At 39.4% G+C, this 23036-nt stretch overlaps 1 protein-coding gene across 3 annotated transcripts in view; it reads left to right on the plus strand.

Moving 5' to 3' along the window:
• The window catches only part of RGS6 (regulator of G protein signaling 6), a 294263-nt gene that overhangs the window by 15400 nt on the left and 255827 nt on the right, over positions 1-23036 (plus strand). The window lies entirely within an intron of this gene.

A 23036-nucleotide genomic window follows, 5' to 3' on the forward strand; every position in this document is an offset into this window, starting at 1 on the left:
TTCTGTTAACTGAAGAGCTACAACGCTAGCTCAAATCAAGTTTCCTTGTGTAGTACAATCCTGGGTAAAATTCGTATTTTCACTCATTTTTACACCTTACACAATAGCTATAACTAAAATGTGTTGGGTGTACACAGTACTGTTTTCTGCTTGCGTGACTGCAATCTCGATGACTTTCATAGGCTGAGAAAATAATTTAGGTTTCTTACAGAGCATAAGTTGTTTAAGGTGTTACTTTTTGATAACCGTAATTTTGATTTAGTTGTTGCATATTTGGTTTGGAATCTGGAATTGTTAACATGAGAAAATTTTCTGGGTAATGTGTAGGCTTGTTTGTTTTGAATGTGTTATGAACACACTTCAGCTGCTAATTTGGAAGTAGTACTAGTCAGTTAGCCAGATTATCTTTTTAGAACCTGTTTGCTGAGAGGTCCAACACCCCAGCAGGTTGAGGCAGATACGGGATATGAAAGAAGTTTCTGGTTGTGTGATCTAGAATTAGGGCATTAAATCTGCGACTCTGCAGAGAATTCACTTACCAGTTCTTGAAAACATGACATTTTATGTGAATGTGCCTCACTTTCTATTCATCTCATGGCATTTCTACCTAAGGACTTCTCCATTTCTTTGCCTTTTAGTGTTTCATTATTGTCACTGTAGAATAAGCCTTGCAGGTTCTGCGGTATCAAAGGTGAACTTACACATACCATTTGATTCATTTCTCCTTACTACTGTTCCACAGATGTCAGTATTATCAACCCTTCATAATACAGTCATCTGTCAAAATACGTAGTTATCTTTTAGAATAATATGCCCCATGCATTGTTCAGTAATACTGTATTCTGTATTGTCAGTATTAAGCTAACAAGTCTGTCAGGTTTTTTTGTTGAGGTTTTTTGTTGCTTTTATGAATAGGGTTAATATTACCTATTCTTCAAAGTTAATTTCCATTGGTGATTGACTTTCTAAATCTAATTTACTGTTTGATATTAGTTATATGTATTACACATCAATTATATGTTCCTTAGTGTTGAGAAATCATCTGCAAAATCTGAGACAAGACTTTTATTCTCTTGATTATCTCTCCTCTCTCCAAATGAGTGTTTAGCTCTTCATCTCTCATTTCCTTTCAAATGGCTTGATTGCCAGTAATGAATGAGAAAAACACTGCACTGGACTCCCTGAAATACAGAACACAATCTGCCAGCGTACAGTACAGTTCAGGGTTGGTGTTGTGTCACAGTAAATGAGAAGGTTTGCTTCTCACAGCAGGGATCCTGAGATGCAATTGTTGATCTCCCTACGGAAGAAGAAATAAGGGTGGGCCTCAATAATTGGACTACAGTAATTCCTGCTGTGTCAGTTAATTTGTTGCTTGTCATAACTGTCGCGTTTGTGGGTTTTGAGGGAGGAAAGCCCTACCAGTACAACCCCAAATTGTTCATGCTTTCTTTACCGAGACTTACTGAGGTCTATTTAAAGTTCATAATCCAAGAGGGTGGCTGTAGTAGCCTGGTTTTCTTTGTAATCACTAGTGAGAGATACACGCATCTAAAGGACAAATCAGATCTTAGGTGGTGCTGAGCGTCTCTTTGGAGCAACCTCTGTCTGTTTTGTTTATGGAGAAAAGCCTAGAACAAGCTGTTCTCTTTACTTAGGTAAAACTAAGTGGGATGGATTTTGGCCATGCAGAACAAAATAAACTAATTTATTTTTACTCCAATTAGTTTGTGATATTCTCTATGGACTCCTGCAAGCAAATGGATTCTAACTGCTTTGATTGCGCTTTGATTGCTATAGCAGATGGTCTCAGTGAGATAGGTCTTATTTTCTTCTACCTTCAGGGTTAAACTTTTGGGGGCCGATATTTTTCAAATTGTGAGGCATGTTATTTTTTTAATCCAAAGTGCTCAGAGTTGCCCTACTGTTCTGGAAGACATCTGTGTGTGAATTTAGTGCAGATGCACTCATTCGGGTGAGTAGTGTTTAGGGTGTGATTTGCCTCACCCTGTACTTGTTAAAATGAATTGTACCCTAAACTACATGAGCTGTATTGACCAGGTCTCCATTGCCTATCATGGGTGCCTTGACATCTAAGTTTCAGGAGCTTATGTCATCTGGTAGACATGTATAATTAAGCAAGCTGCATCCCACTCCTAGGATTTGTGCTTCCTCTCATCTCTCTGTATGTCTCAGTACTTAGCCCTGGGCTGGTTATAGGGCTATCAGCAGTGCCGCAGTAGGAATGTGCTGTCATTTATCTTGTGTGGCATAGTTATATCCAATGGAAAACTTAAGGGCGCTGCAGAAATTGCATTGCCATTTAAGTACTGCTCTGTGAGTAAAACATAGGAACCATGTTTTCTTTAGTGGGGTCTGGCCACATCTGGAGAAGGTGCTGATGTATTTTTTTGTTGGGATTACTACTGGAAGAGTGGTATGCGGTGCTTAAAAAGACTGTTTGAAACATGCTACCCTCCTTTTCATGGGAGCAGGTAATGTTAATACAGAAGGCCTTCTGGGGAAGTGAGTGACATCCCAGTCCACACTTCAATCTGTGAGCGTTGTGTGGGTGCTGCAGCATGGAAGAAAAAAATGCAGTAAAAAGCCAGTGAGAGGAGAAAAACACACTCCAAGCAAACAGTAACAGAAAGTATCAATTGATTTTAAATGCCTGTCACATTCCCTTGAAATCCAGCCACCCTTGATCAGCCATTCTGGCTTTCAGGTGCTAGTTACTATGTCGCAGGGGCCCTTTGGCTCATAGTTCCAATAACCCAGGTCTAAAAGTTCACCTTCTGCAGACCATATTGAAAGACAAATGGTTCATGGACACTTTCTGGTACCAGATCTATTAGGTGACCTATTACCAAAATAATTTGGCAAATCAAATCTTCTTACAGAAAGGAGGGTAGAAAACTGGCATGTCACTGAAAGAAGAAAAAAATTGAAATATTTAGGGCTTGACTAAATAAGAACTGAAAATACCAGTAAGGAAGAATTGTTTAGAAGTACCTGGGGAATACAACAAGAAGGATGAAAACACAGAAACTAAAATCTAGATTGGGTAGCAAGGCATACTTGTTCCTGAGAGAGATCGCTTAGGATGGGGAAGAGTTCACAAACTGTACTGTTAGAAATGTTTAGAATCAGTGTGAGTGTGCATGCTCTGAGGGATATCAAAGGGTATCATCAAAGAAATGACCTGGATTATCTGATAGTACATTTCCATCTTTGCTTAATTTTGCCAGACACATCTTCTATATCTGCTTGCTAACATTGGCACTTAGTGAGTTAAACTTTGAATTTTTATGGTTACTCATCGTAAATCTTTTGAACGAGCAGGAAAATCTAATTTCCAAAGGCAATTACTGTTCTAAGTAAATGTAATACAAACTTGCAGCTGCCACAAGATGCTTTCAGAAAAATCTGACGTGTTTGCTACCTTCAGTACTTGGCAGCCCTACCCTCTTTTTAAATGCTGGTTTAAGATCTGAATTGTAATAATTTTAAAAAAACCCAAACAAACCCCAACATAAAACCCCTGCAACCTTACTTTAGCAGCTTTTGTCTAGGCAGATTCCAGGGTTCCAGTCAAGGTAAATAGCTGGAGTGTTGCTGTCAGACCTGGTCCAACGTGGTGATAGGGTGGGAGATGGGAGAACAAGCAGTTGTGAAGACAGATGTATGCATGCAAAAAATGTATGAACCATGAAGCAGAAAGGTGGGAGAAGAGACTGTTGTTAAAATCAGCTGTTCAGATAAAAAAAATACAATGCTGGTATTGGGAGCTAGTCAGAAGACCAAGACTGCTATTTGTTTGCTCTTAAGTTGTGCTAGATAGCACATGAAAAACTATCCCAATAGGACACTGAGCAACCAAAACCAGACAAAACCCATAAGGGTATAGTCAAAATGATGACTTGTTGCAAAGAAAGAAAAAGCTGCAGTGTGTTAAAATGAGATGGATTTCATGCATACAACTTTTATACTTTATTAAATGAAAGCAGTCTGCACCTTTTTTGAGGTTTCCTAACCTTTTCAAGGCTTTATGCTGTTCTAGTGAGAGCCAGCAGAACCTGAAATGCATTTAAACTGTTGAATGCTTTTAGCATTACTTTTATTTGTCTCTTGAGTTATATTTTAGGATTCTGCTGCATGTAAAGGCCTTGAACCTTTTTTTGTTTGTGAAATCTGAGAGTCTCACACAATTGATTCTGTTTTGTAACTGGTTCTTTAACATAAGATTATGATGATAATGCATGAGTTGATTACACTGCAGACCTATAGTCTTCAAATTTTACCCAAAGATTTTTCTGTACTGTTGTTAGAGATGACTTTATGGCATTTTAAGCCATCTTGCTCTTGACATTTCCTGATTTTTACTCTGTTTCCAAACTAAAAGCAGTGACCCAGGATTAAACTAGGATTGAATTTGAGAGTATATATCAGTACTTCAGGAATTGAAACATGCACAATTTTTGATAAGTGATCCCCAAACTAGCATTGTTAATGTCGGAAAATAAATTTAAACCCAATCTTGTTACCAAGATGTGTTAACATACAGGTTAGGCAGCAGGGCAACTTTAACTCTGCACTTCTGTATTGTGTGTTGAAAAGGAGGTTTCAGTTAATTTATCACTGCAAATACTCATGTGCCTTGGCTGTAAACAAAAGTTGACCATTTCTTGAAACTCTGCTAATTTCTTTATCCAACTGATTTACTGTGTCAACAACTTTGCATAGGGTTTTGCGTAGAGAGGGTGAAATGGCTGTTTGCAAGATGGGCTACCTGTCAAATTGTGGCTGCAGTAAAGGCAGAGCTGGATGGTTTTTTAACTAGGAGATTCCCTTTTGGCATTTCCTGTAATAACAGGTGTAATGTTCAATAATTCTCCTTTCTGTACCTCATATAGCAAAATCTTGGGAAGAGGAATCATAGTAGTGGCATTAAATTTAGTCCTACACAGAGAGGGGCTGTATGGGGGGGACAAAGATGGGAATGGCTGTGTACAACAGATCTGTTGGGTAGAAGCAGCAGAAAAGAGAGACCTGAGTATGCTGGTAAGTCATAGGACAGTCATGATCCAGTATTGTGCAATGGCAATGAAAACCACACATATAATCCCAGAGTGTCTTGGAGAAATATTTCCAGGTGAGTGATAGGTGTCAATAGTATTATGCAAAGGGCCAGTGATACTGCCTCATCTAGGTCTTCAGAAAACATGACCTGGTTACACAGGATGGACTAGGAACAAGTGGTTTATTTAGCTGAACAAAACAAAATGAAGTAGGAGAGATGTAATTACTCTGCAAGAGTGCTCTAAGGAATAAATGTCAGGCAGGGAGAAGACCTTACTAAGCTGAGGATAGTACTGGTGTGCACACAAATTTTTACAAATTTCTGATGAATAAATGCAATCAGAGAATTAGGAGGTGGTTACTAATTCTCAGGAAAGTGGAGTTCTGGAGCAGCTGCTGAATGGAGTAGTGCAGCCAAGGGAGCCAGCTGGTTTTAGGATAGGTGTAGGCACTTTTTTTGAAGAGGCCTGTATAACATGATTTCTTGCAAAAGTAGAGAAGGAGACACAATGAGCCAAGAAGCCTTTCTACCTTTACATTTGTACCTTCTTCAGATTACCTTGAATAGGGACCATTTAAAATACCTGCAAACACCCTTTATTCATGCAATAGCAAACAATTTGTAGTGCTGAAGTGTGACACATGTCGGTGTCCTTGAACAAAGCTAATGCCGCTGACCTTAACTGTAGCTGTTAGGGGAACCTTGTGGTAAAGCTGGGGACTGTGGGTTTCATTTCCTCATCTGTTAGATGTGTATGAATGATTAATGATCTAAGGCATTAGTGTAAAATTGCAGTAAGTTAGTGCCCAGAGGACTTCAGAAGCTGACTTGTGTTGTTGTTTAGATACAAATAAAGCTGTCATACAAGTGACAGAAACATGTTTTTAGAATGAGGTGGAGGTGATCCACCTTCAGGAAGGGCTTTTGGACACTTTGTGGTTTGTTGTTTCTTTCCATCATTTGTCTTGCAGTAATAGTTAAGACTTCGCTGAGATTAAAGATTCAGATTAGTAGGTGGTGTGCAAAATTACAATAGGGGAATGTATGTAAATTGGTAGGTAGATAGGCCCTCAAATAACTATTTTCTTGTTTCTCTTCTTGTTTCTCTTTTTAGATATATAAATACTTACATATATATACACACACTGCCCCCCCCCCCCCCCCCCCCCCCCATGCCTACATGAAGTAATGAGGATGAAAAAATAACCTTTATGTTTTTCCTGGCTGTATTGTTCAGCCTAATATAGAAGATACATTCTTAGCACATATCTTATGTATACTAAAAAGAGAGAGAGAGATGTATGTATGATATATTTTCTTACATATCCTATATGCCTTAAATCTTTCAATTCAAATAATGCAAGCACAGAATAATTTGTTTGCATTTTACACATATGAATCTGTCTTTCCGGTCTTGGAAAAGGTGGCCTTTGCCCTAGTGTAAAGGTGGCCTTGGCTCTCGTGTATTGTATCCTTCTTTGTAGTTAGAGATTTTGCTCATAAGCCTATAGCTATCTTTTAACTTTTTTTTCTTTTTTTTTTTTGGTAGTTTTCTCCATATTCAGAAGCAGTTGTCTTATTTAAATTTATTTAGTTTTCTTTCCTCTCTGGCTCATCTTTTCTCTGTTCCTGTTTGTAACTGAAACAAACTGTCCCTTGCACCCATAAAAGTCTAATTACAGTGATCTATTACTTTAGCTGTTCTCAGAGGCAGAAAAAAGATGAGCCAGGACCAATAGCTATGACAACTTCAAAGTATATTTTTAGCAAAGCAACCAGTGCAAATTTAGAATACAGAGATAAAAAGGGAAGGTTCAGCTAGAGGGTAAGATTATGCTATTCTAGCTGTTGCACTTAATGCCTTGCATTTTTGGAAATGGTTCTCTTTTATTACCCCAGCATCTTTCTCTTGTCATTTTGTGTGTATTTGTTGTTGTCAGCATTTTAAATTATGGTCTTGGAGTATTTTCACTATGTTTGTTGATTTACTTTTGCATGTTGTTTTGGGCAGGAGGCTGAATATGAGTGTTTTCTTTCTGCCTAAAGCATTATTTTAGCCATGGGATTGTTTCATTTATTAAAAACAAACCAAAATGAAGTACTGAAGTAGTAGAGAGCTGCCAGCCCGACTCATTCCAGGAGGCAGCTTCTGGCTATTTCAGATGCAGTCTTGAACCTTAGTATTAAGATGAAAGAGTTTGAATGGAATTGGATGAAATGCACATGAAACCACATTATTTTGTTTTGTAATAGAACTTCAGCTAAACCCTTATTCTATCCTGATTAATAAAATATTACTTCAGACGATTACGAACTTCTTTCATAAGGCTCTGCAATAAAGTTTGAGTGGGAGGATTCATTTCAATAAATAGAAATTACATGTGCGGGACCATGAAAATATGCAAATGAAGTTCCATTTAAAAACTCATGTTTTGCATCCTAAGACATTTTGAAATATGCTTTCTTTTTTTCATGAGAAGCTGTCATACCACATTCAAGGGGAAGCAATTACTTGTATTCTTTTTTCTTTATTGCTGCTGCTGTTGTCCTGTATCTTCTTTTTCCTTGTCTCTCCAAAGTTAAATGAACTGAAGAAAATGAAAAGTAACCGGTTAACCAGACACTGAAGTGCACAGGTCTGCTTAACAAAGAATTGTATTGTCATTCTTTAGCATATTCGATATTTTAGTTTGAAGGCTACATGTCTTTGGGGTGGGGGAGGGGAATGAGCAAAGGCATTCATTTAAATAAGATGTCTCCCTACTTTGCTTTTCTTCAACATTAATGGAGCTCATTCATATTACCTTGCATTGAAGTGTTTGGAAATTATACTTTGGACCAATAATTCAGTGCCTCTGAAGGTAAAGTGATGCATATTTGTGGCACACACAAGAAGAAATGACTAAATATTATATGTATTTTTCTAATGCTTTAATTGAGAGTAGAATGAGTGGAATAGGTAGGAAGAATTTAATCAAGGAACACGTTAATGAATTATTCAGATATATTTCTTAGTTGAGAGAGAAAGCAGATCAACTTCAGTTTTGCTCATATTTTGATTTTGTAAAAATGGGGAGATTGAAGTCAAACGGAAATGGTTCTGCGGTTATGTTTTTAAACTCTAGATGGAAATGGTTTTGTGTACCAGAGTCTTCTCAGAGTATAGTGCTGCAGGTGTCACTTCTGTTCTCCTCCTCTACCAGCTATTTTGAGTTGTATTTTTTCCCCATTTGATGAAAATGGGTTTGGTGGCCTTTGCATATTAAGAATTTTCCTCTCTGGCTCTGTTAACATCTTGTATATTTTTTCCTTATGTCTTGCATTAGTTGGTAGTTTTAGCAAGGAGACCTGGAACTGGAGGGCTGTGGAGGCTGTTTAACAACCTCTGTATTTGTGAGCACAATTCTCCTCTGCTTGTTGGCATGACCGTGGCTGCAGGAGCTGTTTTGGTGCTGGCCCAGAAAAAGGGAATATTTCGTTCACTGATGCTATAATTAGATGCCTTTCCCCATCAGTAAGGCCACACAATTTTATTAAATGTGGGCTTGTAGCTACGTACAAACTAGCTCATTCAATAACTTGCACAAAATGTCACATAAATCTTGGCAGCACTGGGTTCTTGTCACTTGCACTGTTCCCCACTGAGCTCTTAATAGTAAAATTAACTGGAGCTGTGTTAATTATATTTTTTCTATGCATGGACGAAGAGCTACAATAATGGCACTACTGTTGTCTGTTTGTACGCTGAAGATAGTCCAACCAGTTATCTGTGGAAAAAACAGTGACTAAACCCATATTTTTTTAAAAAATGTGAAAGCGTCTGTTCTTCGGAAACAAGGAGCCCAAGTGCTTTTTTCCTTGGTCCTGTTGCCAGGAAAGGTGACCTACTTGGGTAGTTGGGGTTTTTTTGTTTGTTTTTGTTTGTTTTTTAAAGTATTTTTGACTGGAAAGTACTTAAAACATGTTGAGTTATAACAAATTTTTCCTTTCTGCATGCAAGAAAGAAACCTCTGTTTTCTTTTTCAACAATAAAAATGGTATTGAAGTTGTTCATAGTGTATTTAGCAGCAATGGTGCTCTCTTCCTCCCACTTGAGAAGTTTGAGAGTTTCAAGGGGCATAGGAAAGACATTAAGCCAAAACTGCATGAAATTGTGACAAGCTAAAAGTTTTGTGGCAGTGGCCTATGCTCTGGTTCTGTCTTTGCTAAATGTTCAGAGTGTGTCTGCGTGTGTGACATTCGTGGGTAATAGTGTTTGAAGGAAAAATAGAGGACTGGAGGAGAATGCACCAAAAGTAGGTAGAAAGGATAAGTGAACTGGAAAGGTCATGCTTTTTGGAGAGAGAGTTAAGACTCAAGATTGCTTTTAAAAAAAACATCATTTGCTGACTTAGAATTGCAAGAGATATTTAGAAGTACTTAAAGCAGTTCTTCAGTAGTCTTAAAAGTATCTGACTCCACTTGTGGGCTGCATGCAAGCTCTAGTTGTAGTCTGTTGCTGTCATCATTGTCCTTAATTTCGTAAACTTGATTTATTTGAGAAACATCTGGCCATAGAATGAGGCCCTGAGTCACCTCTGAGGTGCAGGCAAAGGCACACTGAAGCTACATGTTCCTACTCCACTTGGCAGTTTCCTGACGACTTCCCTGCCCTGCCCCAAGTGTTTCATTTGACAGTCTTACCGTTCTCAGGATGTAGCTGTTTTAAGTTGGTGGAAATAACTGAAGATTGGGTGCCCTTTAGGCTACTGTTGTCTCAATAGCATCGAGTTCATCTGCCAGGCTGAGGGAGTGCAATGAAAGGGAGACATGGTCATGTGCTGGGGCATATACCCTGTGGTGGACACTGCTTTACTCTCCTGATTTTGATGCATTCAGTTGAAGTGCTGAGAAAAAAAGAGTCAATGACCAGAGAAATCATTTAAATATGTCAAGTTGCAGAGAGCTTCTTGGGGTGTTCAAGAACAAGCAGTTGAGATGCTTCTTTCTAAATTAATTACAAAAACATGCAGGAATAGGTAAACTGGCTCTATTACTTTAATTATTTTCTCCCTAGTGTCTTAATTTTTTGCACACTTATTATGGCATTTGACCAGCTTTCTCTGTGGCAGCTGTGTCACTCCAAGAGTATTTTGAACAGGGCAAGCAAAATCCTTAGGCTGGGAAACTGGTTAACAGAGGGAGATTGTAACGAGAGAGAAGACAGCTGTTTTAGTTTCTAGGCTTACACCTCGCAGCCAGACTTGAATCCAAAGTGTAAGAAAACAATGACAATTTGCCATTTCCTTGTGGGTCTGCTGGAAATCATTTCATTCCAGTTGATTTTGTAGCAGACAGACACCCCTTGCAAAAGAAATTACCCTGGAGACACCGAAGTAGTATGAATTGAGATGTCCAGAAAATACCAGTCTGTCCATCTTGGCTCTGATGGTTTTGGGTTCTGTATCCACAGGACCTGACAGTTTGATCCTGTGGGAAATTAGCAGCTTAGAAGGGTAAGGCAGCAGCTTCAGCACACAGGAACCCCTCCAGCTCCCTAGGCACCACCTCACCTTGCCAGCGTTAACTCCTGAAGGGGCTTCTCAGATGTTCTTCTGTTCGTCCCCCTGGTGCTCAGCAGTTTGGATAAAAATCACACCCAGATCTTGAGTTACTTTCAGGTTCACTTCAGCAAAATTTGAGAAGAACTCTTGGAAAGGCCAAAACGCAGCCCTAGATTGAAGCCGGAGAGTGCCCAGGGAGCCCCTTGTCTGTGCTATTGCCATCCATGAAATCAAAGCTTCACTAAGTAGTGGCTGCCTCTGACATTAAAAAGCCAAAAAACCCAAAAAGAAAAACCCAAACCAACCCAAAACCCAGAGAAAAACACCACCACCAACTGACCAGAATGAAGCTGGTGGTGAGTGTGGTGGTAAATGCCTAATCAAGTGATTGGGAATTGCTGGAAAAGGACTTTTCCACTGCCTGTAGTGAGTAGTTTGTAACTGCTAAGAGCAATAAGGTGACAGTTAGTGTGGCTGCTTTTACCTGGGGTACTGAAAGTTTCATCTGTTTTATGATATTCTGTCTTTGGTAACCCAGCAACCTCGCCTTCTGTGTCCATATGTATTTACTAAGTTTGGGTTTTGTGTGGTTTTTTTTTTTTTCCCCCTCAAACATTGCTGCCTTAGATCTTAAGCATTCATGCTAATGCTGGAATCTGATCCAAGAAATGTCTTTTTACCTCTGTGGAATGCTGATGAAATGTTTACCTAACGGAAATCAGTATTATCTTCCTAGATTCCTAAGGATGAGACCTTTGAAAGAAACATCTGAAATATTTAATAAGAATTGTTGTTCATTGTTAGTACAGTAAGTTTGTAAGCAGCTGAACAAATAGTTGAATCGTTATAAAATGGGTCTATAATTCACAGAGGAACCAAATGCTGTGAGGTACATTTGTTTGGGGATATCAGGATGAGAATTCTTTTATTTAAAGAAACTGTTTATGAAAACTTGTGTACAAGGTATCAAGGTATCAGTAAGGATTTTTATTGGATTCCTGGTGGTGTGTTTATCAAATCCAGAGATGAAGACCTGACTAGCTCAAGTATTGCAATGCACCCACCCAACACATTGCCTTGATTTAAATTCTTTTGCTGCCTCATTGAAGGCAGGTATTTGAACCCAATCCTGTGGCACCAGGTGCGTGTTTTCACAGCTGGACTCCTGACTTCTGTTGGCTTTTTTCCTTCCTCCCATGGCTGTTGTGGTTTTTGTTTGTTGTTTTTTTTGTTTTTTTTTTTTACAAATACCTTTTCTGTTTTGTGGAATGAAACAATATGTCAAAACCATTACATTTTTTAGAAAAGCAATCTTGTTTATCATCCTTATTATGGGACTGTTGCATCAGTGGGGGGCTGCAGCAGTGGTGTAGGAATTTAATTTCTTTTCTACTTGCAGTGAGATCACGGGACTGCGGAACTTCGGTGTTTTTTGAATTCATATTCCGGTCTGATGACTTCTTGATCTTGGAAGTTTTTCCAAAAACATCACAAGAAACAGATTCTCTTCTCTGTGGCTTCCTGGCTGAAAGTGGAAATGTGTAGCAAGCCATTTAGGTGCACGTCCAAAGCTGTCCTCCTGATCTTGGCAGACATAGCGGGTCAACTAACTAGGGAGCTAAATGAGGCTATTGCTAATTGTTTACTCAGGACTGCAGAGAAGAGCTTGCAACAGGGCAAGTGGTCCCATGTGTTGGAAGAGCAACATATTGAGGAGAGATGGGTTAAAATCGTGCAGGAAGAGCTCAGGAAGGAGAGGAGGGAGGGGTGGAGGAGCACTCTTTTCCCCATCAGATCATGTGTTGAATCTGTCTCACTGTAACTTCTAAGGTAATGCTTCCATAAAAATTGGACATTCCTGTTTGGTGTGGCTAATGCTTTTGTGCTTTGTCTAACCTATCCCAGACTCCAGAATGTCAAAAGAATTTCTGCACTGAAGCAGGTAAAGCTTTCAGGATCTTTCACACCCCCCGCCCCCTCCTTGTCCTAATTAAAGCCAGAGTGCTCTTTTTCTCTTAGGTTCATAGAGAAAGAAAACAAAATTTTCCACAGAGTTCTGTAATGGAAATATAGCTCTCATCTATTGCTGTGGAAATCAGGTTAAGTAAAAGCATGGGCTCTTGGCCTGCTTAATGCAAGTTTGTTAATCGTGACTTTTCCATTTCTGCTATTGCTTTGGGTCAGAGCATGAGTAGCCAGGCAGTGGGTATGGAATTCAAAATTTATTTTTTACACATTGCTGAAATAAAAGCTTCTCCTTGCTGAAAAATTAATTACTGAGTGTTCCAGCACCTTATAAGATATTCATATGTTCTCCCGAGTCCTGTCTCTTCCTGTTTCAAAGTGCTGTCTTGAGAGCAGTTCAGGCGAGAGAACTGCTCAGCTGTACTTCGTAGTCTTCCTCGCTGCCAAGGAGTCTCAAGATGGCACTCGAAAACAAAGAGACTTACTCTAGGGAAAGTATGAATATTAGATCTCTCTGGTTTAATCATTTGGGATACAGTGGCCTCAATTTGCGCATCTGATGTTCTAGGAGTTTTGTTGTGGTTGCTAAAGTGCATCTCAAAATTGTTAAATGTAGGGTTTTTAGAGGCATTGGAAATCCCAGATGGGTAGTGCTGTTGTGGTACGGTTGTCCAAGGTCTGTGTCCAATGTATAAAGAATTTGATGACAAAACCAGTTGTCTCTAGTGGCTTTTTGTAGTGTTTCCATTGTGTTTGGTTTTTTTTTTCCCTCCATCTTTGAAATGGAGAGAAAAGAATAAGTTGCTGGTTTTGCTTCATTTGGGAATGCATGGCATAGATGGTAGCCTGATTAAATAGCATCCTAGAGTTGCTCGTTCTTAAAGGGGAAATAGTTGTTAGCATCAAATCTATGACATAAAGAGGGAGCCCTCCAATTAAGTGGGTCAGAATATTTTTTTCTGGCTATGTTTGGAGTGGCAGTAGTGAATCGATGTACTTCTGTGCTGTTGTAGAGCTACTTGGCTCATCTATGTTCATAAAGTTGTTTTTCAGTGTTGTAATCCAAATGCTACTGCTAACCTGCCTTGCATTTGTTACTCTTGACTTTCTTCGTGGTTTAGCAGTTCCTTTAAGTCAGCTACCTTAGTGCCTCCTCTGAATGAATGAGAAGCTGTCAAGAGTTTCCAGCATCTGAACATTATGTGATATAATTATTTATTTTCTTTGAGAGGCTAGTGCAGAGTTCAAGAGGAGGAAAAAAAAAAATAATACTTGCATCTGATGAAGTTGATTATGTTTGTCAGATTCTGTGTACTGAGCTCCATGCAGCAGGATGGAGACATCAAATAAAGACCACAAATCTACCAGCAGTGGTGCTAGTAGTGATGTACAAGTGATGATGTACAAAATATGTCTTTTGGAAGCAGTGTATGTGCAGAGCTAAAAAGGAAACCTCTCATGAAATACCTCATCATGATAATTTATGGAAACATGAGGATTACATCTTGTTCTGTGGAGAAGCAAGGAGACAGAATAATGGTGCAGGTTAATAGGTCCCTCAAAGCCAATTTTAAATATGAGGAAAATGCTGTAGATCATCCTTTTTCATTTATTATGACTGGCTGGGCAGGCAGCGTAAGGTAAGACAGCTGCTGTGTGGTAGCATTTGAGTATATGAGGACAGAGCCACCCCCCTTCTGGTGGATCTTAATGCTTTGAAGCCTGATGAAGTAGTGATGCTCTCTGTCAATGAGCACAGAGGCACTGGGGGAAAAGAAGCATGGGCAGATGGACTGCAGGGCTACGTGGGGACAACTTGCTCCACTGCTCAGGTTACTCTATTGCTGCAGCAAGTGCTCTCCCAGGGCAGGCAGCTGGAGGAAGCGTGTATGAAGTACAGTCAGAGTCTGTGCTGGTGCTCCCAGCTGCACCTCCAAAGTTACTGTCTTGACACCTTATGTAAGAGTGGAGGGAAACTGAGGTCGGTGGCCTTTCCTGCTCCGAGATGGTGCAGGGAAAGTCACCTTAGGACATGCACATTTTGTCTCTGCCTCCTCCAGCTTGTCTGTGCAAGAGGATCTTTTATAAGTAATGTGGCATAAGAATAGGTATAGGAGGATCCAGGAGGCTGCTTAGTCTGCATGTTTGTTGCTGACCTCAGTGTCCATCTGTGCTTGCCTTCGTTCCTGGGTGGTATGTGGGGAGGCTGAGGACCCATTTTAAAGCAAACAGGTCTTTTAGCTTATACAGAAGTTTGCCCTGTGCCTGTATCCCAGTGAAAATGTTTGAAGTCCTCAGGAAGAAGCAGCTGACACTACTTATTTGTATGCAAGGCAGCTGAAGCATCAGTAATACTAACAGTCTCAGTGGTCCTAGTAATCCGTCTGGCTCTATCAGCAGAGCCTTTGAGAGCAAAGCTTAAAAGCAATAAATGCAAAAGGCTTGTGTTGCAGTCTCTGGGTAGCAAACGCATTGGAGGTCAGTTGAGGTGTTTGACATCATGGTGATGCTGGGGATGAAAGGTGGCTTTGTAATATTGGGAATGGGGATGGAGGTTTGATATTTTTGAGCTGTTACAGGATAAATAAACTGGATTGCTACCTTCCATATTATCTGTGCTTTTTCTTGCTATAGGTCGCACTGCTGTCTCTGTTCTGTCACCTACCTTTTAAGTTACTGTGTCTTTATTCATGGTTTTGGATTGTCTGTTTGTGCAAAAGCCACGCGTTTGGGTACCTTGTTATTGCTGATTGAACTAACATCTTTGACATCAAACTTGCAATATGAAGCTATAGAGGAAATTAAGTGTGTGGCATGCAGCTTATTCTTAGTTTCCTCTACTTTTTTTCATTTTAATGATTTTGGGAGTGCTGAACTAATTAAAGTGGCCAGTAGCTTTCAGTATGTAGTTTAGTCTCAGACAAAATTAATATCTTGCTTCAGCCTACTATAATTCCAGAGGAATGTAATTTACTGGTAATAATGTTAAAAAAATCAAAGCTAAATTTGCTGAATTGGCTGTGCCTCTATAGAATGGGGCCTCTTTCTAACTAATGGGTTCAAATTAAAATGAAATAAATACCCATAATGTTTCTAGAGATTTTACTGTACATGATAATTTCATAGACTACTGAAATGCAGCCACTCTTGGCTGAATAAGTATAGAGTTCAAAGCTGAAAGCTGCTTAATATTGAGAGCTAAAAAAGTGTTCTGTATGCGAAGATGCTGTAAAAAGATTTGCCTGGATCAAAATGTAATAACTCAAATTGGAATTTGTCCCAGATGCTGGGACTGATACCTTTACTATCACTAACAAAAATAAGTATTCAGTCAGTAGCTGACACTATAGTCTGAGAGCTGCATTAATACCGTACTGAGCAAGGGATTTGGTCTTACCCAGTGTATTACCAGCACAGCTTCTGAAGCACACCACATCTACTTTGGAGTTCTCCCACCTACTAATTGGACTTTTCGTTGCAAAAATCCTAATTCAGATTTGGCTGTCTTTAGGATTGTTAATGGCTTAACCCAAAACTGATTAAAGTCATTGGATATGCTCCCCTTGCCTTCAGCAAGCTTTCGATCAGGACTTATGCTAGTACAAATGAAAAGGGTTGCTGGATTTTGCCCTAAATAATTTACTTGTAAATGAAGAAAAGTGTGTGTATGTATGTATATTTTGAAGTTTGCTGAGCTATATTTATCCTTGAGTGTCAGCTGTGAGTGAAAAGAAGTTCAGATAAGTGAAAAAGTCAAGTCCATTTTTACTGAGTGGCCAGCTCGGGTATGGTAAGAACCAGCGTATTCTTGTGTGGTTTTTAAAGTTGGGGCGATATAGTTGTTAAAACCCGAGATCTGCCGCTGCTACAACAGGTAGCAAGGAAGGTAAAGCTTGTTCAGTGGAGAGCTTCAAGTCCAAATAGCATGGGCTACCAAGATGATCAGGAGCCTAGAGCATGTGTCTCATGAAGGGAGGCTGCGGGAGCTGGGTGTGTTGAGTCTGGCAAAGGGGAAACCTAATAGCAGTCTACAGAGGATTGAAGAGTAATTGCAAAGCTGATGGAGCCAAGCATTTCTCAGTGATGCCAGATGATATATCAAAGGACATGGGCCGTGAATTACAGCTTGGGAAGCTGAGGTTGAATGCTAGGGAGAGAAAATTTCACTAGGAGGGTAGTGCTGCATTGACTGTGTTACCAGAGGGGTAGAACCTGATGTCTGAGGAGGTTTTCTAACCATGGCAGCCTGCTCTGGAGGGGACTGTGGCTGAAAGGCCCTCCTGTGCTCCCTCCTGGCCAACCTGGTTCTCTAGGTGTACTTCTGACAATGGGCAGAAGGGACTTGTGAAAATAAAGGCTGTAGCCCCTTCTACTACCTTTTGCATATTCTGTTTCAGCTTGTGGGAGGGAGCTGGCAGCTGCTGGTATCACTCTATGGCATCATTCTAATTTGCTTTGTGCAATAAAATAATTTTACGTTTGATTATTGAATCCTTCTAGATGTGTCTGTAGTATAAATTGTCTCCATGATTTTGCAGCGGAAGACTGGGCCAAGTTTTTTTTTAGTTGTTTTAAGCTTAAATCCTCTATATGTAATTTCTGAATATTAATATGATAGGAAAATAAGCAGGAAGAGGAAATTTAAGAAGAGTAGCCATTGGACTGTTAGATATAAGCAGTACAGAAAACGTCCTCTATTAGTAAAGGCTGCATACATATTTACAATATTCATATTTTTGCATGTATAACAAAGGTGTGCGCATGCATATGCATGCGTATATGTCTGTTTTTTGCATAGGTACAGTATATGAATATATGTGTGCATGTGTGTAGGGTTTATCATATTTGACAAGAGAGGGAGAAATATCCTGTGATGTAGGTGGTGGAGAGAAATTTCACAGATCGGGGATTCTGTTTTTCTTTCTTTCTTCAAATCAGTTGACTTCACTCAGCCTCAGTCCGTTCAATGAAAAATATCAAAAGCCTTGCTTTTCCTGTATCATTCCCTTCCTCTGTCAGTGACTTCTTACTAGTACAGTTTGCCAGAAGACAACTCATGTTTTGTTTTTGAGAAGGCTTTGGCATTTCTCTCTGTTCTGATGCCAAGGAAAACCAAGACACTATAAAAATATAAAAAATGAAATGAATATGCCCCTCTAAAGTTGCTATCCTGGAATTAAAATAAAGTTGTAATCATATTGCATGAAAGCATTTCTGCACTTAAGTAGTATAATCTTATAAACTTAAGTTTATAACAAAGTTCTTGTAAGTTGTGAAGTATTGGATCACTTACTAGGTGAGTATGCCATCCCGGCTAAAGCTTGCCCTGAGTCCCAGGTGTGGTTTCCACTGGCACTGCAGGCAGGTACACCTCGGGAAGAGCAAGGGCCAGTACTGCTAGAGGAGCTCTGCCCCTTGGCACAGCCCTCTCTTTGTTCTATAATCACCAGTATAATTTTGCATTAATAAATTGAAGACATCACTCACTATGTTTGTATCTTCCTGTATCTAGGCAGACTAAGTCTAGCCTTTAACCTATCATTTTGCTCTGTCATTAGCTGAACTAGTCAGTTCCTGCTGTGCATATGAATATTTTTCTCCTGCAGCCTCTCATCTATGACTGCTTCCCTCCATTCTCTTTCATTTGATATTTCTTTTTGCCCTACCTTACTTAAGTTAAAAGCCTTAACTTCTAAAGCATTTAGGAAAAAAAAGCTCTGCAGAAGTCTGTTAGCATTACTACATCCCCTCTAGCATCCTGTGTGCGTGTTTTCTACCTATTCTTTAGAAGAGGAATGTCCTTTCTCCCTGTGCCTGTGCAGCACTTAGCCTAATGGCCCATGACTTGAGCTCAGTCCTGGTTCTGAGTTGGGCAGAGAAGGAGCCCCATCCCAAGGGGAGATGCTCATAATACTTTAATTACAGCTGTCTTGTAAAATCAGAGTAGTGTTCACCTCCTGATGGGTCGTAATGTTTTTGATTTCTTGAGATGCACATATGGTTTATCATGTAGATATAATTTTTAAAGCAAAACAAAGTGTTCTTGTATTCCGTTAGAACTAGAAATCCAATGAAAGAGTAACTGAAATCCTGATTAACAAAAAAAGATTATATTCTTTCTGCTACACAAATTTAAAACATAGCTAATTTGCCCGTCTGTCTCCTGTCTAGTGGTGACGGAAATCTGAATATTTAAGTGACTTTGTGGTTTGAATAACTAAGGCTTGTGGAACTGCAGTTTAAAGCCAGTGGAGCAAATGGTTGCAGCTTACTGGGATTAATTGACTGTATTTCTGAACCAGCATTTTGGCTTGTGGAGCTGACCTCTAGTGCTTAGCAGCCAGCAGGTGTATATACTCCACCAGGTCTTAAATGTTAACTGCTGACTCCTTGCTCTTCAGTGTCAAATAGTATGAAATGATCAACACTTTATATTTCTAAATGAGAACCTGTGCTCTAGAAGAAACTAATAAATGTTTTTCCTGCAGTTCAGGCTGGGCCTGAACGGTCTTGAGGTGCTCAAACAGGAAGAGGTGAGGATGCTGTGTTCCAACAGATGCTTTCTGTTTTTTTCTTTCTCTCCCCCTCAAAGTATCAAAGTATTGGTGGAAGTTCCTATTCTGACAGTGTTTGAGTTCAAAGTGCTCTGGTCACACTTCTGCGAGTTCTCCTTCTGTTGAGGTTACCCTCCATGTTTGCATGTACTTTACAATAGATGGTTAAAATCTCCATTTCTTTCCAGTCCATCAGTCTCCCCTGAGACTGCCAGAGATAGCAATTCTGATGGTAAGGTGTTACGGTGTTGGTGTTACAACTGGCTCTCAATTACACCACGGTAACCCCACCAAATCAGGCCATTCAGATTAGCACTTGCTTAATGAAAGTGAAATGCATTTTTTCTTATTTACCCTCTCGGTGCCAGATTCAAAGCAATTAGATGGATGTTGAAGGCTGTATATATAAATGTGTTGAACTGTTCATTTTTATGAGTGTGTTGATCTCTTTCTGTCCAGATTAGCTGTCTTCATTTCTGCTCCATTTGAGGAGAAAGAAACAGTGTCAAATAACTAAGTTGGAGAAGGAAAAAACCCACAACCTGATAAAGTGCTATTTTCAGGCTTCTAGAGTGGTGTTTGTAATTCTGTGGGAGCTGGAGCCATTTGAAAGATAAGACCTTCAGTTTTCATGATTTGGAAAACTATCAGTGTTGCTGTTTTCCTGGAATACTGAGTTGATATATATTTAAGTAGCTAAAACCGGCCCCCTCCCACCATGTTTTAGCCAATTAATGAAACAACATTAACCTTACTTTGGTATGGACTTGCAAGTCAGTGAACTCAAGCACTTCCCTGTGTTTTGGTCATTAATCTTAAAAGAAAATGTTTCCATTATCAAGGAGATCAGTATTTTGTTTTATTTTTAGTTAGAAATGCATCAATAAATCACTGGAGAACAGAAAATGGAAGGACTTTTAAAAGTCACTGATAGATCCCTTTTCAAACTTTAGCTAAAGATTCCTGCTTCATAGTCCACATTATATAGGCTAGATCATTATTTTTGAAATAATGACGTCTTTGCCTCTATTGTTCTAATTTATCTGAAATCTTATTGTAGGATATCTATAGGAGATATATTAACAATACCTTAAAGAAACAATGAGCTGCAGACAATATTTTTTTACTTGCTTCTGTCTAATGAGTCTGAGTTTACCTCAGGAGAATTGGTGCAGGCAAATTACCTTCCCAGCAACAGTTTCCTTCTTGTCTTGCTTCAGTCATCCTTAGAGGAGAGAGCTTGGCATCTGAACTGCAGAGCTTACTCTAAACACTTTGGGTGACTACTTAAACCAGCAGTAGAGCAGAAGAGATGAAGGTTTATCCTGTAGCCAGGATTTTAAAACACCACTCTGAAAAACTCATCCCCTAAGTTTTTACTTGGATATCCAGGTATTGTAAAGATGTGATGCCGTGGAGCCATCACTGAGTTTAGAAAGGAAGCTCTTGAGTGTCATTTTTGAAAATCAGGACTCTTAAGGTCTTAAATACTTTAGATTTCCTCAGTGTCTAAATAAATGCTTTAAAATTGGATATTCAAATAAAACCAGTATTTGTAACCATCCAGTTGGCATATCACATAAATAAAATGTGCTGGATAAATCTGTTAGCTACCATGCCAAATAGCTACAGTTCTAGCAAGAGGCAGTTGTTGTCAGCTGTTTGGACTCCTGTATAGTTCAAAATGTCAATGCATTATTGCTGAATAGTGCAAGGGAAAGCATTTGTTCAGAATCCCACTCTAAAAGCATACTAGAAAGAGATGTCAGGAGGCAAGATCAGATGGCGGATACCACAGGATTTGGCTAAGATGCTTGATGTCTAATGACATCTTATAGTTATATTGATTATTTTATTGCTTCTGCCAAAGAGTGACAGTGTTCTCGCTTGGGTTCTTGCTGAGCAAGCAGACTCAGTTTGAACTGTATTTTTCCCCCCTTTTGTTTCACCCCTTTGCTTTCATTACTAATTCTTTGCCCTTATCTCCTGTGGGAGCTCAAACAAATGCATAAGGACCTCAAACCTGTTGAACAGGGAGAGGAAATCCTGAAATATTAGCAGGTTTTGAGTTCTTGAAGAGGAATAATGATATTTTTAGCATATTCCAAGTTTTCTACCATCAGATCAAATGCAGTCTAGTTCATTCTCCTCTGCTGGCATCTGAACACTGTCTGATGTGAGCCCCACCAAGGCCATGAGAGCGCTGCCAGTTATTGCTGTAGTATGGGTGTCAATGTGGGAGCTGTGTCATTGCAATTTTTTGGATTGAAGATTTTGCCAGAGCTGCATAGATGGGTACTGAAAAGACCTAGAAATGGCAATGCTCTGGTCTGAAAGCCTTGACTTTGTCCTGGTTGTTGCCATTCAGAGGCCTAGGTCTAACATGGGAAGTTGGACTACTCTGCCAGGGGCTGGGTGAGGAAAGGAGGATTCATTTCTCTTGTATTCTCTAAAGTTCCTTATACTCCCAACCTGGTCTTTCATGGTGGGGAAAATGGCTTTTTCATCTGCCATTGGCAGTCTCTGAAAATAGAAAGGTCTATTCCTCAAGTGAGATTTCTTTTGCTTATGTTTCTTTTGGTGACTCTTTCTTCAGGATTTTGAGAGTGGAGATGGTCAAAGCAAAGAGGGCTTCATAATTAAAAAAAAAAGTTCATGTTGATCCACATCCTGTTCTATCTTGTTATATGGAAGCAACTTGAGAGGAACAAGTCATCATGTCAAAAATTCCTTCCCCTGGAAAGGTGGTAAGCTGTAGCTGAAAACATGTCTGCATGTATTTGATCCTGGTTTCTTACAGCAACAAGTCTTTTTTAATCTTTTCATTGGGAAGCTGAGGATCATAATCCTTCCTAAATCAAGCAATGAATAAATCTCTGTTCAAATCCAGTCTGTCACCTTTGAAAATACTGCCTCCGTGTAGTTTATGCTGTGCTGGATATGTCATGAAGTGAAGGAGAAAAAAAAAAAAAAAAAAAAAAAAAAGATTAGCCTTTCTCTACTGTCTAAAGAAAAGAACAAAGTCCTACACTGCATGTTAAAGGAAAGAATGGGGATTGTGTAAAATAGGTCAGACATGTATTTAATTTTAAAAGGCTTGCACTGAGAAAGGAGAGAGAATAAAATTTTCCGTAACAGCAATCAGGTAACCCTGAAGTGGAGTGGTTATGAAATAATTACACCCCAGAGGGATTAGAGGCATCCGCCATTGCCTGCTGCCTTGTAATGCCTTGGGGATGTGATTAACTTATGATAATTAAAGCTTTTATAGTGGAAATACAGTATGAACATGGAGAGTCTGAAGAAGTTTCAGGGTTGTGGCTCAGTACAAGGTCTAATGTTCATGTTAACCTATGCTGTTTGCTCATCTGTAAACATTCTCTTTCTTTATACATGTTTCCATGTTGTTTGACCCTTAGTGGGTGGCACCATAAATGAGTGTTTCCTGGGACCTGAATGATTTGTTCAGTGCCTTGGGTTGCATTAGTATGGTGCTACTGCTTGAGTGATTATCTGAAACGTAGATACCCTTGATAAGGACTCTAATAGCTTCACTACTTGTCAGTTTTAAACAGCATGGGGGTGGGGATCATACTTTTTGTGGTCTTCAGGACAGTAAAGCTGTGTAAAGCATGTAAGCTGCTTAGAGAGGACAACTTCTGGATGACCCTAACCTTTGTAAAGTTCAGTTGGTACTAAGTCAGAAATGTCCCCATTCTCATTTACTTTTGTCTGGTGCATGTCTAAGTGGAGGTCTGTCATTCCCCACTTACAGTCCTATGGCACATTTTGCAGCCTATTCTCTTTACCAAAAGTGCTCCCATCAGTTTTCTCTCAACTCTGAGTAAATGATTCCAGAGAAAATCTTTTTATTTCATTTTTCACTATAGT

This window comes from Aquila chrysaetos, chromosome 2 (genome assembly GCF_900496995.4).
Source record: "Aquila chrysaetos chrysaetos chromosome 2, bAquChr1.4, whole genome shotgun sequence".
Lineage (NCBI taxonomy): Eukaryota > Metazoa > Chordata > Aves > Accipitriformes > Accipitridae > Aquila > Aquila chrysaetos.